We start from the raw sequence: 13,481 nt of genomic DNA on the forward strand, positions 1-13,481 counted from the left end.
TCTTCTAGTCACAATTAGGGCATGGACCACGTAGCATATGCACGTTCCCGCACTTACATAGAAGAAGCAAGCATTGTAAAACTAAAACTTCGCCACTACACGTTGTTGATTGATATAGTTGATTTGTTGTTTATAACTTATTTTTATACACTTGTGAAAAAATAGCAAAGGGCTTACGCCAAATTCCTTACTATATAACTTTTATGAAGCAAACGTGTTTTCATGTATAAAAATAAGTTATAAACAACAAATCAACTATATCAATCAACAACGTGTAGTGGGGAAGTGATGTGATCCTAATATTCTCTCTCTTGAAAAGAATAATAAAGTCATTGTGGAATAAAAGAACCAAATTAATTTTGGGTTCAAAGTTTTATTTTCGTAGGTCATGATATGTCTGTCTTGTTTTGGCTATATCTGGAGCTCTGGATGTCCGTTTGAGGTGATCTTTAACTCGTTGGAAAGCTTACCAAATTCTCTACATTTCATCTGTTTGAGTCAAGAGCAAATTCGGAATATTTAATGGTGCAGAATGAGCTGTAAGTAGAAGACGTGGTTAAAGTATGTTAGCTGAAGAATTAAAGGTGGTGTTTGTGGAAATGTAACGTCTAGCCATAATAAGCATTCACAAATCAATGTGCAAATGAATATGTAACCTTCTCATGCATTGATCAGCCACCAACTTTAAAGATCCAATTAAATTGTAACCTCTTTTGTAATAACTAGCCACCTAGGAGTTATAACACTAATTATGTTATGATTGTAAGCATTTCAGCATCCAAGCCTATTTCCTATATAAAGGGGGCGAAAATAATGAAGGGACAAGTAGAATTTTGATAAAAAAAAATACACTTTGTGTGTTGTGAAGCTTTGCTTCTTTTTGGTTCTGGATTGAACCAAGTTTATCGAATCTTATCAATGGCTTCCTTACCATTGTGGCGATTCCTCAAGGCTTAGCATTCCTTCTTGGATTGGAAGTGAATGTGACGCATTCTTTCACCATTTCTTTCCCCAAATCCATCTTTTTATTTTACTTTTATCCATATACGATTTCTGTCATTCATCAGGAAGTTTTAGTTTTAGAATGCTTGCTTCTTCTATGTAAGTGCGGGAACGTGCATATGCTACGTGGTCCATGCCCTAACTGTGACTAGAAAACAGATTAGTGACATAGCCATTACTTTTTATTAAAGAAACATAGCCCACCCAAAAATAAAAAAGGAGGATGGAAATAATTATAATAATTATCTTTTGGAAAATTTTTATTTACAATCAAATAGAAATAATGACTTGAAACCGTTTCAAAAAGGTGAATTTGTTTATTACCATATTTATCACACAAGCTGTCAAAATATGATATTTATTCCACGTGAAGATGTTATGGAACCTCATTAATAAATGAGCTTTGGTGCAGAGTACTTAGATTGTACGGTAGATATAAGAGATAAATATGTTTTTTTTTTTTTTCCCTTAAAGATATAGTGAGTTTTGAATTTCATCTCTAAAAAAGATGTTTTCATCCTTCTAAACAAAATTGTTTTTTTTTTTTTTTTTTTTTTATCTCAAATGGCAAGTTTATATTCATATTTGTATCAAGGTTATGACCATTTTATATTTAAAATATGTCCATATATTATGTCGCACTTATGTATGCCCATATTATGCTTAAAAAATGTTAAAATTGTGCTCAATATGGACAAAATATGAAGAACAAATTGTACCCAAAAATAAATATGAAGAACAAATTTTGTGAAGATCTTCTGTTTGGCAAAAGCTAATAGGTAACTCCTAAAGAATAGGCCGGCATAGTTGGAAAATTGCTCTTCTCCCAACAAAAAATGCTCACTCTCATACAAACTAACAAAAATACCCGCCACGTGTAGGCATGGCAATGGGATAGGATGGAGACGAGTTTTATCTTCTCCGTCCTCATACCCTACTTCCATATTCCTACTCGTTACCCTACCCATATCCAGCGGGGATGAGAAATCGAATCTCATCCCCGTCTCCGACGGGTTTGGGTATCCTCGCCTCATCCTCATCCCCGCAGTGGATATTTTTTTATAAAAATAAAAGTATTTAGCAGCGTCGAGCGATATGTTGTAATGCATTATCCAGCAAATAGATGATGACGATCAATGACTATGGTGATTAAGAAAAGAGAGGCCGATAATGTGAGATATGAAATGAAAATAGAGAGAACCGTAATAAATGAGTGTCATCTGAAACACTGAGACTCTGACTATGTGAGTGAAATGATTTAGAGTTTGGGTTTCTATTTATACAAAAGGGGTGGTAAATTGATTTTTTTACATTCGGGACAGGTTTGGGTATGGGTTCGAAGTGGGTACATATATCCCCATTACCCATCCCAAACCCGTGTTTTGAAATCGGGGAAAACCCAAACCCAGTCAAAGCGGGGAAAACCCGTCAAATTGGGTTTGGTTCGAGAGGGTACCCGCGGGTATGAGTTTTGTTTACATGCCTATCCACGTGACTTAAGTCACGCAGGTGTTAAACTCATTGTGACTTAAGTTACGTTCGCTATAATGATACATTCCATGTGAGTTAACTCACGTGGGTTATAACCCAACGTGAGTTAGCTCATGTAGATTATAACCCCAACATGAGTTAACTCATGTAGGTTATACTCCAACTTACCAAATGTGAGTTAACTCACGTGGAAGGTATTTTGGTAAGTTTTTATGGGAGTGAGCGTTTTTTGTTTGGAGAAGAACAATTTTCGCATAATTGAGATGGTTCAATCCGGCTAAACCATTTTTTAGGGTGTGAGTTGAAATTTGGGGTTATTGATTCACGAATGTGTACCGAGTAATTATAATAATTCTTTATTGAAATTTTAAAATAGTCTATGATTATGCATTATGTTAGTCTAAATAATTTATAACATTAAAATATTTCATTAATATTTTCATATTAATCCATCGATATAGTTACTTATTGTCCTATCAGCCACTATAAGTACTTAGTTACTGTCATACCATGTCCTTTATGAAAAGAGTTAATGTCACCATTGAGAGACTATTTTAACACAAAAAACTATTTTGATTAACAAAGTGCACAATCAATAACTATTTTAAAATTTCGATACATTGAAGGACTATTATGGCTACACATCTAGAGACCAAAATAATTATTAACCCGTTGAAATTTTGAATCCTACCATTCAAGTTGGTTCATCTTGCTTAATTTCACTTTTACATAACTCTATTTATTCTAGATGTGTAGAATCGATTTTAATAGGTTTAGTTGTTTTCAAGTACAGTTGATTTTGCCTCCATAATTGATTCTAGTTAGAGTTAGAAGTTGGGACTTTTGATTTTAGAATTGATTTTGACCCTCAAATTTGTTGTTTACTCACTTTAGAGAAATGTATCCAAACATAAATCATTTTGACACTCAACTCAGTTTTAGCATGTATTTGATTCTAGTTGTGGACTTTTGTATTTGTTACGCGTACTAGTTTGTGTTTTTGTATTATATTCTTGAGTTGCTGGTAGCTAGTTTTCTATATTTATATGTCTATGCATGTATGAAATTCTATTTGTGTCTATCCTTTAAACCTTAAACTATTATCCTTGTGATAGCATTTTTTATTTCAGTTTTTGCCTTTTAAAAGAATAAAAGATCAAAGATATAAAAAATTTAACACTTTCAAATTCTGTAATTCGAGCAAATGAGCAAAATCTAATAAGTCGATCAAATTGTTGTAAACTTGAGCTACAAAAAAATTTGTATCAAACTTGACTCGAGTTTTGAACTAAATCAATTCGGACTCTGATTTTTTTATATTTTAATATTGTTGAAATAATTAGAATATATCTTGAGGTATGCTTAAATGGCATATACATCCTTATTTTTCATTTAAAAAGACACTCTTATTTATTGAAACTCTGGTTTGTTGAAAATGGTTGTACTCGTCTTTTCTCTATTCTTGTTAGATTTTTTTTTAAGCAACTCTTCTTGTTAGATGGCACTCCTTTATTACAACGTAGAAGAAGTTTAGGAATCATTTGAGTATAACGAAGGATCCGAGTAGTTTTCTTTTCTAAGTTGTGTAGCAACTAGCAAAGAGTATTTTTAGCTTCTCTGTTGTTGAGTAGCTCACAAGTCACGAGTGATATAATTTGGGAGCATACAAATGTATGTATGTATGTATGCTTAAAGTGTATTTTTTACACCTTAATTTTTAAAAATCTGTGATTTTGGCTCCTTAACATAAAAAAATGCAATTTTGACCCCTAAACGTTGCAAAGTTGTTGAGAAGCCGCCACGTGTCCCAAAACAGGGGTCATAATCGCAACTTTTTGAAATGATAAAGGATCAAAAGAGAATATTTCTCTTAAGTTAGAGGGTCAAAATAACATATTTCCTTAAACATGGGGGAGTCATGTAACGCCCTAGTTGTTATTTAATTATTTTTAGTCGATTTAAAGTCTTTTATATGATTTTAAATGATTTATGTTGATATTATGGTGTGGTGTATTTTATTAAATGACTATTTTTATTATTTAATAGAAATAAGTGAGAATTAATATTTATTTGAAGTTTTGGGGTTAAATAAGATTAAGTTGTGGGGGCTGTTTTGAAAATTTAGAGAGTTTAGTGGAATAAGATAAAGAGGGTTGAGGGAATAAATAGGAGAAAAATAGGTCAGAAAAACATTTTCACGTGAAAAAAAGCCTTTGGGGGAGAAAAAGGGAGAAGAGCCAAGGTAGCCAAGTGAAGAACAGGAAAGATCGTAGAGCTTCGTTCATCTAAATTAAAATAAGGGTGAGACTAACATTCAATAATCTTGAGTCTATGATTATGAAAATTGTATTTAACATGTTGTAGGTTTAGTTTTTGAGAATTTGAGAATTAGGGTTAAGAGTGATGATTGTGATGATTTTGAATGAAAGTGAAGTTGAATAATATAGGTTGCCCCGAATTTGAAATGAAGTCTGGTATTGATAGGTCCAGAATTGGTCTTAGGTGTAAACACAAAAGTTGTAGATATGGATGTTAGCTTTCTAATGCCGTTGGTCCGACGTCAAAAAGATTTATAGAACTTGAGTTATGGTTAAATTACTGCACGTAGGTCACAGTGAATTTTTATGAATTTTTGCACAACTTTGTCCGAATTTGAAATGAAAACCGGTATTGATTGGTACAGAATTGGTCTTAGGTGTAAACACGAAAGTTTTAGGTATGGATGTTAGATTTCTAATGCCGTTGGTTTGACTTCAAAAGGATTTATAGAACTTGAGTTATGGTCAAATTACTGCACGTAGGTCACAGTGAATAATTGAATATGATTGATGAATTAGTATATGTATGTATATGTTTGTGAATACTATATTGTTCATGATTGATGAAGTGTTATATGAATGTATATGTTTATGAGTATGATGTTGTTTATGATTGATGAATTAGTATATGTATGTATATGTTGCGAATACGATATTATCCATGATTGATAAAGTGTTATATGTATATATGATGTTTAAGTTGATGTTGATTATCATTTGATGTTGTTATATCTTGAGATGTTTACGTGCTGCCTATGTTGCTGTTGTTGGTTATGTGAAATATTTATATGCGTTATTTGGAAAATGTATGATGTTTAAGTTGGTGATGCTCTTCATTAATATTGTTATGTTGTGCATTGCTTGTACTGTTTCTGTTGTTGTTGCATATTGATCAAGTTGCAGGTGTTGGTCTAAGTTGTAAGTTGTCTTTCCAAAGTATTGGAGTCTTAAGTTGTTAATGTTGTCTAAGTTGTTGAAGTCGTAGTTGAAGCTGTTATTGGTGACTGTTTATGTCCAGGTGTTTTGTAAGAGGTGGTGTACTCTTACGTTGTTATTCTTTAAGAGGTGGTGTACTCTTACGTTGTGGTTTATAAGAGGTGGTGTACTCTTACGTTGTTATTCTTTAAGAGGTGGTGTACTCTTACTTGTCGTTTATAAGAGGTGATGTACCCTTACGTTGTTATTCTTAAGAGGTGGTGTATTCTTACGTTGTCGTATTATAAGAGGTGGTGTACTGTCACGTAGTTGTGTTGTCAGGTTGACATTTTCGTTGATGAATCGTTGAAGTTGTTGATAAAGACAAACCATGGAATATTGATGAATATGTTGTTTCTTATGTTATTATAAGATGGTGAATATGTTGTTGCTTACGTTATTATAAGATGATGAATATGTTGTTTCTTATGTTATTATAAGATGATGAATATGTTGTTCTTTATATGATTATGAGATGATGATTATGTTGTGTTGTTTATATTATTATGAGATGATGATTATGTTGTGTCGTTTATGTTATAAGATGATGTTTATTATGATGTGATGATTTATGATGTTATATGATGATGGTTATGATTTGATTATTATGTGCTAAGTGATGATGTATATAATGCGATGAATATGAAGTTAATAATAATTAGAAGTTGGTTGAGTTATTAAGAATCATTACATAAAAGATTATTATTATTAATAGATGAAGTTATTTATGTTGTTAAATATAATTAATGAATTATATGTTTGATATTATTGTTTTGTGAAATCTCACCCCTTCTGCTTGGAAATGTTGCTCTTCGTATGAGTAACTTGCAAGTGATCGAGTTTAAGTTGATGTTAGATTGCTGTCGTGAGTGGATTATCTCTCATGTGTGTCTTTAGGTGCTATGATGCGTAACGAGATGAGAACTTTGTTGCATGCTTTTCTATTCCTTACGTAAAACTAATGGAAAGTACCAAAATATGTAACGTAGAGAAGTTAAAGGACCAAAACAAATTAAATTTTAATTAAGGGACCAAAACGATACTACCTGAATAGTTAAGAATTCCATTGTTTGGATGAGGGAATGTTTTAATTAAAGAGTGTGTTTGGATGAGGGAATGTTTTGAGGGAATGTGATGTTTTGAGGGAATTAAAATACTTTGATGTGAATTCCATTGTTTGGATAATAATTTGAAGAATTTTCAAAATGATGGAAATTTATGAAGTATTTTGTTCAAGTTAAATTTAATGAATTTCAAATGACACCTAAAAACTAAGAATTTCAATTGACACCTAAAAACTAAGAATTTTGAAATTCTCTAAATTTAACTTGAACAAAATACTTCATAAATTTCCATCATTTTGAAAATGCTTCAAATTATTATCCAAACAATGGAATTCACCCCAAAGTATTTGAATTCCCTCAAAACAATACATTCCCTCAAAACATTCCCTCATCCAAACACATTCTAAGGGTGTTGTTTAAGGAATGCATTGTAAGAAATTGTATATTGAAAATAGGGTTAATAGGCTTTTACCCCTGCCATATGAGCGTATTTTGGTATACCCCCCCTGTCAAAAAAAAAAACTTGGAGATTCCCCCTTATCATTTAAAGATTCTTTGGTTTTGGACCCCAAGCACATCTGACTGTGTATGTTGGCTGATGTGGCGCGCCAACTGTATAAATAATTTTAGTTTTGATTTTTTTTTAATATCCACTTGGATAAAAATAAAATTAAAATAACATTAACCAATTAAAATAAAATTAAATAAAACAAAAATAAAATAAAATTAAAACAAAAACCAATTAAAAAAACTAAAACTAAAACAAAACAAAAATTAAAACAAAATCAAATTAAAAAAACTCAATTAATTCCCTTTCATCTCTTCTCCTTCACGTAACCACCATCCTCTCCCTCCCCTTCCATCTCCTTTCTCTTTGTTCTTCATCAACAACACATTTTTCCAGCAACACACCAACAACAACCCATCAACAAAAAGAGGAGCAACAACAACCCAGCAACAAACACAACACAACAACAATATTGAAACCCTTCTTTTTTCTTCATCCTTCTCTTCTATTCCCTTATCTCAAACTCATTCGAACACCCTTTCATCTCAATTCGTTTTGCTGCAGGCAGACCGGGTTTCAAATTCAATTTCATAATTCTCACAAGATGAAATCATCCATGTTTTCAAAGCTTTTTGGGAAAACTAAACAGGATCAACAAGTCAATACTCTAACAACTTTTAAATCTGATTCAAAATTCCAAAATCGATTCTAACCCTTGTGTGTTGTTGTTGTTGATTGGATTCGATTCAAACTGATTCAAGTCTGAATTCGAATACGAATCCGGTGGTGGTTTGCGGTGGTGGTGAATCGTCAGACTTTGTGGGGAGGAGGAAGGAGGGGCCGAAGGAAAGATAATTGAGAAGAGGGAATGAAGTTTCTAGAAAAGAAGAAGAAGGAGGAAGTGAAGTGAGAAGAGAGGATGAAACAAAAGGAAAAAAATTGTGTGTTTTTGTTGAATAAAAGAGAAGAGAAGAGAAGAAGAATAATGGTTCTGGAAAAGAGATGATAACAGAGAAAGGAGAGGTGGAGAAGAAGAGAAAAATATTATTTTTTTATTGTTTTTAATTCATGGTTTTTAATAAAGAAATTTAAATAGAATTAAAAAAATTGAAAAAGAAATAAAAGAAAAGCCAAGTCAAAGTGCCACCTCATTGATCAATGCACAGTCAGCGCGCCACCTAAGCTAATTTGTCCAGTCACATGTCATCAGGGTTCAAAACCAAAGAATCTTTAAATGACAAGGGGGAATCTCCAAGTTTTTTTTTTTGACAGGGGGTATACCAAAAGACGCTCATATGGCAGGGGAGTAAAAACCTATTAACCCTTGAAAATATAAGTCAAACATGTGTAAGAGTAAAATTATTCAACTTTTTATGCAAACGTTACCATTTTAGTTATTGGGCATTTGTTAGCATTTCCTTATAAATTTTTTTAAGTCAATATACATAAATAAAAAAGAGCGCATTATTGTGATCACATTTTAAGTCAAATATACGGATTTTAGAGGTTTCTTCAAAGATATCATAACAACAAATTATGATTACATTTGTTTGTATTTTGCCGCAATATCAAGGTTTTAAAAAAAATTGCGACCTCAAGAGCATTTTAGAACCATGGTTAAGAGTAATTAATAAATAATAGCAGCTTTTATTTGTTTTTAACCGTGGTTCTAAAATGTTTTTGCAGTCACAATTTTGTTTATAACCTTGATATTGTGGTAAAATACAAACAATTGACCTGACCAAAAAAAAAAAAATTGCGATCACAATTCGCCGTTGTGATGTCCTTGAAGAAACCTCTAAAATTCTTATATCGGTTGCAGTTGCGGTTTCAGACCGCGATTAAGAATTATGCTCTTTACTTTAAATGTTCCTACTTATTATGAATGAAAATTTAAAGACATAAGCTTCAATATATGACAGAGTATGGGATTCATGTCTCTAAGTGCTGGTCATTCATCATTAAGACCTCCAAGTTGCCATACTCTTTCGGATTGCATTAAACCGACAGGTGTGCAACTCAGTATCCTATATGTCAAATATTGCGTTAAATTACTTTAAATTAATGATAACTAGATGCAAATTCGCGGTAGAATTTAATATAATGATACTATATGTCAAATATTGCGGATTAATATATTGTAGTTAACACTCAAAATAAACGGAATAAAAATAACAAAAAACTAACCTTGGATCATTTTGTCGTTCAATGTTCCATTGATCGAGTAACCATATTGATAGATATTTTAGCAAGTGTACTAAAACTATCGAAGTAATAAAATAAGTTCTATCGAAGTAATAAAATAAGTTCGTATTCACGAGGACTGTGTTAATCTCAACTTAGACAGATGATTAAGCCAGTGAATCCTCTATTGCTTTATGTGAAATAGCTTATCTCTCTTTACTCTCAACACTTATTCAATCTTTACGACAAATTAACTAATTAGTTTTGATCAATCTCTTGACTCAAAACCCTTTCCTAAGTTATAACCTTTTAATCTCTTAAACCGATTGAATAACCGCGAAAGCGATGTCAGAACCTTAATTCATATGTCATAACCCTCAATTTCCTCGAATCACATAATTTGAAAGTGTTAAATTTTTTATATCTTTGATCTTTTATTCTTTTAAAGGCTTAAATGCTCTTTTGGTTCCTTAACTATTTAATTGATATCGCTTTGGTCCCTTAACTAAAAAAAAGATTGTTTGAGGATTTTAAGTTTTTTTTAGTCTCGTTTTGGTCCCTTCTGTTAGGTTTCCGTTAGCTTTAATGAAAAACGTTAAGTGTGGACACGTGTTACCTTGTCATTGGCTCTGAGATTTTTTTTTTAAATATAAATATATATTTTTTATTTTTTTGTAAAAAATTTCCAGAACCAATGACAAGGTGACACGTGTCACTTGTCATTGGCTTTGGGATTTTTTTAAAAAAAAATAAATTTTTGTAAAAAAAAAACTCAGAGCCAATGACAAGGTGACACGTGTCCAGGAGTTAAATTTTTTTTAAAAACTCTAACGGAAACCTAACAGAAGGGACCAAAACGAGACTAAAGAAAAACTCAAAATCCACAAACAATCTTTTTTTTAGTTAAGGGACCAAAGCGATACCAATTAAATAGTTAAGGAATCAAAAGAGCATTTAAGCCTCTTTTAAAAGGCAAAAACTAAAATAAAAAATGCTATCACAAGGATAATAGTTTAAGGTTTAAAGGATAGACACAAATAGAAATTTCATACATGCATAGACATATAAATATAGAAAACTAGCTACCAACAACTCAAGAATATAATACAAAAACACAAACTAGGACGCGCAACAAATACAAAAGTCCACAGCTAGAATCAAATACATGCTAAAACTGAGCTGAGTGTCAAAATGATTTATGTTTGGATACACTTCTCTAAAGTGAGTAAACAACAAATTTGAGGGTCAAAATCAATTCCAAAATCAAAAGTCCCAACTTCTAACTCTAACTAGAATCAATTATGGAGGCAAAATCAATTGTACTTGAAAACAACTAAACCTATTAAAATCGATTCTACACATCTAGAATAAATAGAGTTATGTAAAAGTGAAATTAAGCAAGATGAACCAACTTGAATGGTAGGTGATGAGTCATTTATATGCTATTTTAATATGCTTTTTAGTTTAATTTTATTTAGATTTTATATATTTTTATATTAATATTATTTCCTTTTTAGGATAGTTTACTTTAAATTGCAATTTGTTATATTTCAGGGAAGAATATTGGATGGATTGAATCTTGGAGCAAAAGAAAGGGGTTTGGAGCAAATTGGACACAAAAATATAAAGATTGAGAGACAAATTATGTCTCCCAGAAGTCAGAAGCCTGGCACGGCCCGTGCTAGCCTTGGCACGGCCGTGCCACCCTCCAGAACACTTTTTGCTGCTTTTGCTTAGATTCTAAGCTATTCTATTTTGGCGCACAATCTACCGAGGAATATTCTTGGAATATACTTGCTTAGATTTTAAGTCAATTGTGTACTATAAATAGAGTAGCTAGCCATCACAAATATTCATCTTTACTTGGAATACAATAAGTGATAATTGCTTTTCTAAATAAAGTTCTTTTCCTTTCCTTTATTTTATTGTCTTTTACTTTCATGCTTTCTCTCTTCTCCCCCATGTCTACGATGAACATGAGTGAGTAGACTTCTTCTTGTCTTGGGATTGTTGGATAAGTCTAAATGACATAATCCTAATCAAACCAAGCCCTAAGCCTTAATCTTATGTAACCCTAATTTCTTATCTGAATTCACCGTCTTAACATGGATTAACCATTATCAAACTGTGGAAACGAAAGTGGAGGGTTTGATAATTGTTCGTCCATTATTCCAAATATCAATTCATAAAACGAAAGTGGAGCTTTGATATTCGAACAAGTGAATTCAGACAAGGATTGCAAAGTTAGCGAAATAGGCTTTGCAATCTTTGAGACATATAGTTTCGATCTTCAAGGGAACTAATAACAATCAAGTCAGCGAAATAGGCTTGGTTGTTAGAGGAACCAAAATCCAATAGTAATCAAGTCAGCGAAATAGGCTTGGTTGCTAGAGGAACTTAAGAGAAACTGTCTTGAGAAATTAGGTCTAACATAACATTATAAGCTTATGGTTTTGGTTTGAGAAGGACTTGTTATTTAGATGAAACCAACGATCCCAAGGCTCTTTTATTATATTGCTTTTACCCGTTTAAAAACCCCCAATTTACAATCTCTTCTCTCTTCTAATCATCTCTAAAGGTTAATTAAATTGAACTACTCCCTGTCGGAACGATACTCTTTTATACTACTTCGGTAAGACCGTGCACTTGCGGTTTTATCTCATCAAGTTTTTGGCGCCGCTGCCGGGGAGTAAAACTAATTTGATTAACTCTTTCTTTGTGATTAGAACCCTTTTCTCTCCCCTCTTCTTCCATTCTTCTTTTTTTTCCTACACTTGATTTGGGTGGCTTAAAGATAATAGATAACATGGCTGAGGAACGCACTCTTAAGGAGTATTCGATCCCTTCTTCGGATGAGCCATGCACTATTATAGTCTACCCAACAGTTCAAGGTAGCAACTTCAAAATAAAACCTGCACTACTAATTGTGGTGCAACAAAACCAGTTCTCTGGATCACCTTCCGAGGACTTAAATTTACATATCTCAACCTTTTGGAGACTTAGTGTAACTTGCAAAGACGACCAAGAAACCGTCAGGCTACATCTCTTCCCTTTTTCTCTAAAAGATAAAGCCAGCAATTGGTTCAACTCTTTGAAGGCTGGTTCCATTACCTCATGGGACCAACTGAGGAGAGAATTCCTTTGTCGTTTCTTTCCCCCATCCAAAACTGCCCAACTTTGGGGAAAGCTTTACCAATTTACTCAAAAAGAACGGGGAATCTCTTTTCGATGTGTGGGAACGTTTTAAAGAAATACTTAGACGTTGTCCCCATCACGGTCTAGAAAAATGGTTAATCATCCACACCTTTTATAATGGTCTAACATCTAGCACTAAATTGACTATTGATGCAGCTGCAGTTGGTGCCCTAATGAACAAAGACTTCACAACAGCTTATGCGTTAATTGAGAACAAGGCTCTAAACCTCTTCCAATGGACAGAAGAAAAAGCAACCATCGATCCTTCACCCTCTAAAAAAGAGGCAGGTATGGATGAAACCTCTTCCATTGACTATTTATCTACCAAGGTGAATGCATTATCTCAAAGACTTGATCGCATGAGAACACCTACCTTCTCACCTCCTTGTGAAGCATGTGGCCTATCTAGTCATTCTAACACCGATTGCAACCTAAGTAGTGTTGAGCAGTTAAATTTTGTTCAAAATGGCCAAAGAGTTGTTCAAATATCTCACATTGAACTTTTAATGGAAAACTATTTTCTTAAACAATCCGAACAGCTCCAAGATCGCAAGGACCAAACTAGACTTTTGAACAACTCTCTTGCTACTGTCACAACAAAGATAGACTCCATCTCCTCTCACAACAAAATTTATGAAACTCAACTCTCCCAATAAAATGAATGCTGTTACACTTAGGAGTGGTAAGCCACTCGAAGACCCCATAAGGAGAACCGAGACTGATAACAGTGAGAAAGAAATCCGC

At 32.8% G+C, this 13,481-nt stretch overlaps 1 protein-coding gene and 1 non-coding gene across 2 annotated transcripts in view; one reads left to right on the forward strand and one right to left on the reverse strand.

Annotated features, from left to right (window-relative positions):
* Positions 1 to 13,481, forward strand: part of LOC25498625 (protein RETICULATA, chloroplastic) — a 61,352-nt gene that overhangs the window by 15,250 nt on the left and 32,621 nt on the right. The gene's annotated exons all lie outside the window — the stretch shown is intronic.
* On the reverse strand, positions 12,716 to 12,822 carry LOC120577268 (small nucleolar RNA R71). Its single transcript, XR_005643340.1, has one exon. It is a non-coding gene; the product is annotated as a small nucleolar RNA R71 (small nucleolar RNA).

This window comes from Medicago truncatula, chromosome 7 (genome assembly GCF_003473485.1).
Source record: "Medicago truncatula cultivar Jemalong A17 chromosome 7, MtrunA17r5.0-ANR, whole genome shotgun sequence".
NCBI classification, from domain to species: Eukaryota; Viridiplantae; Streptophyta; class Magnoliopsida; order Fabales; family Fabaceae; genus Medicago; species Medicago truncatula.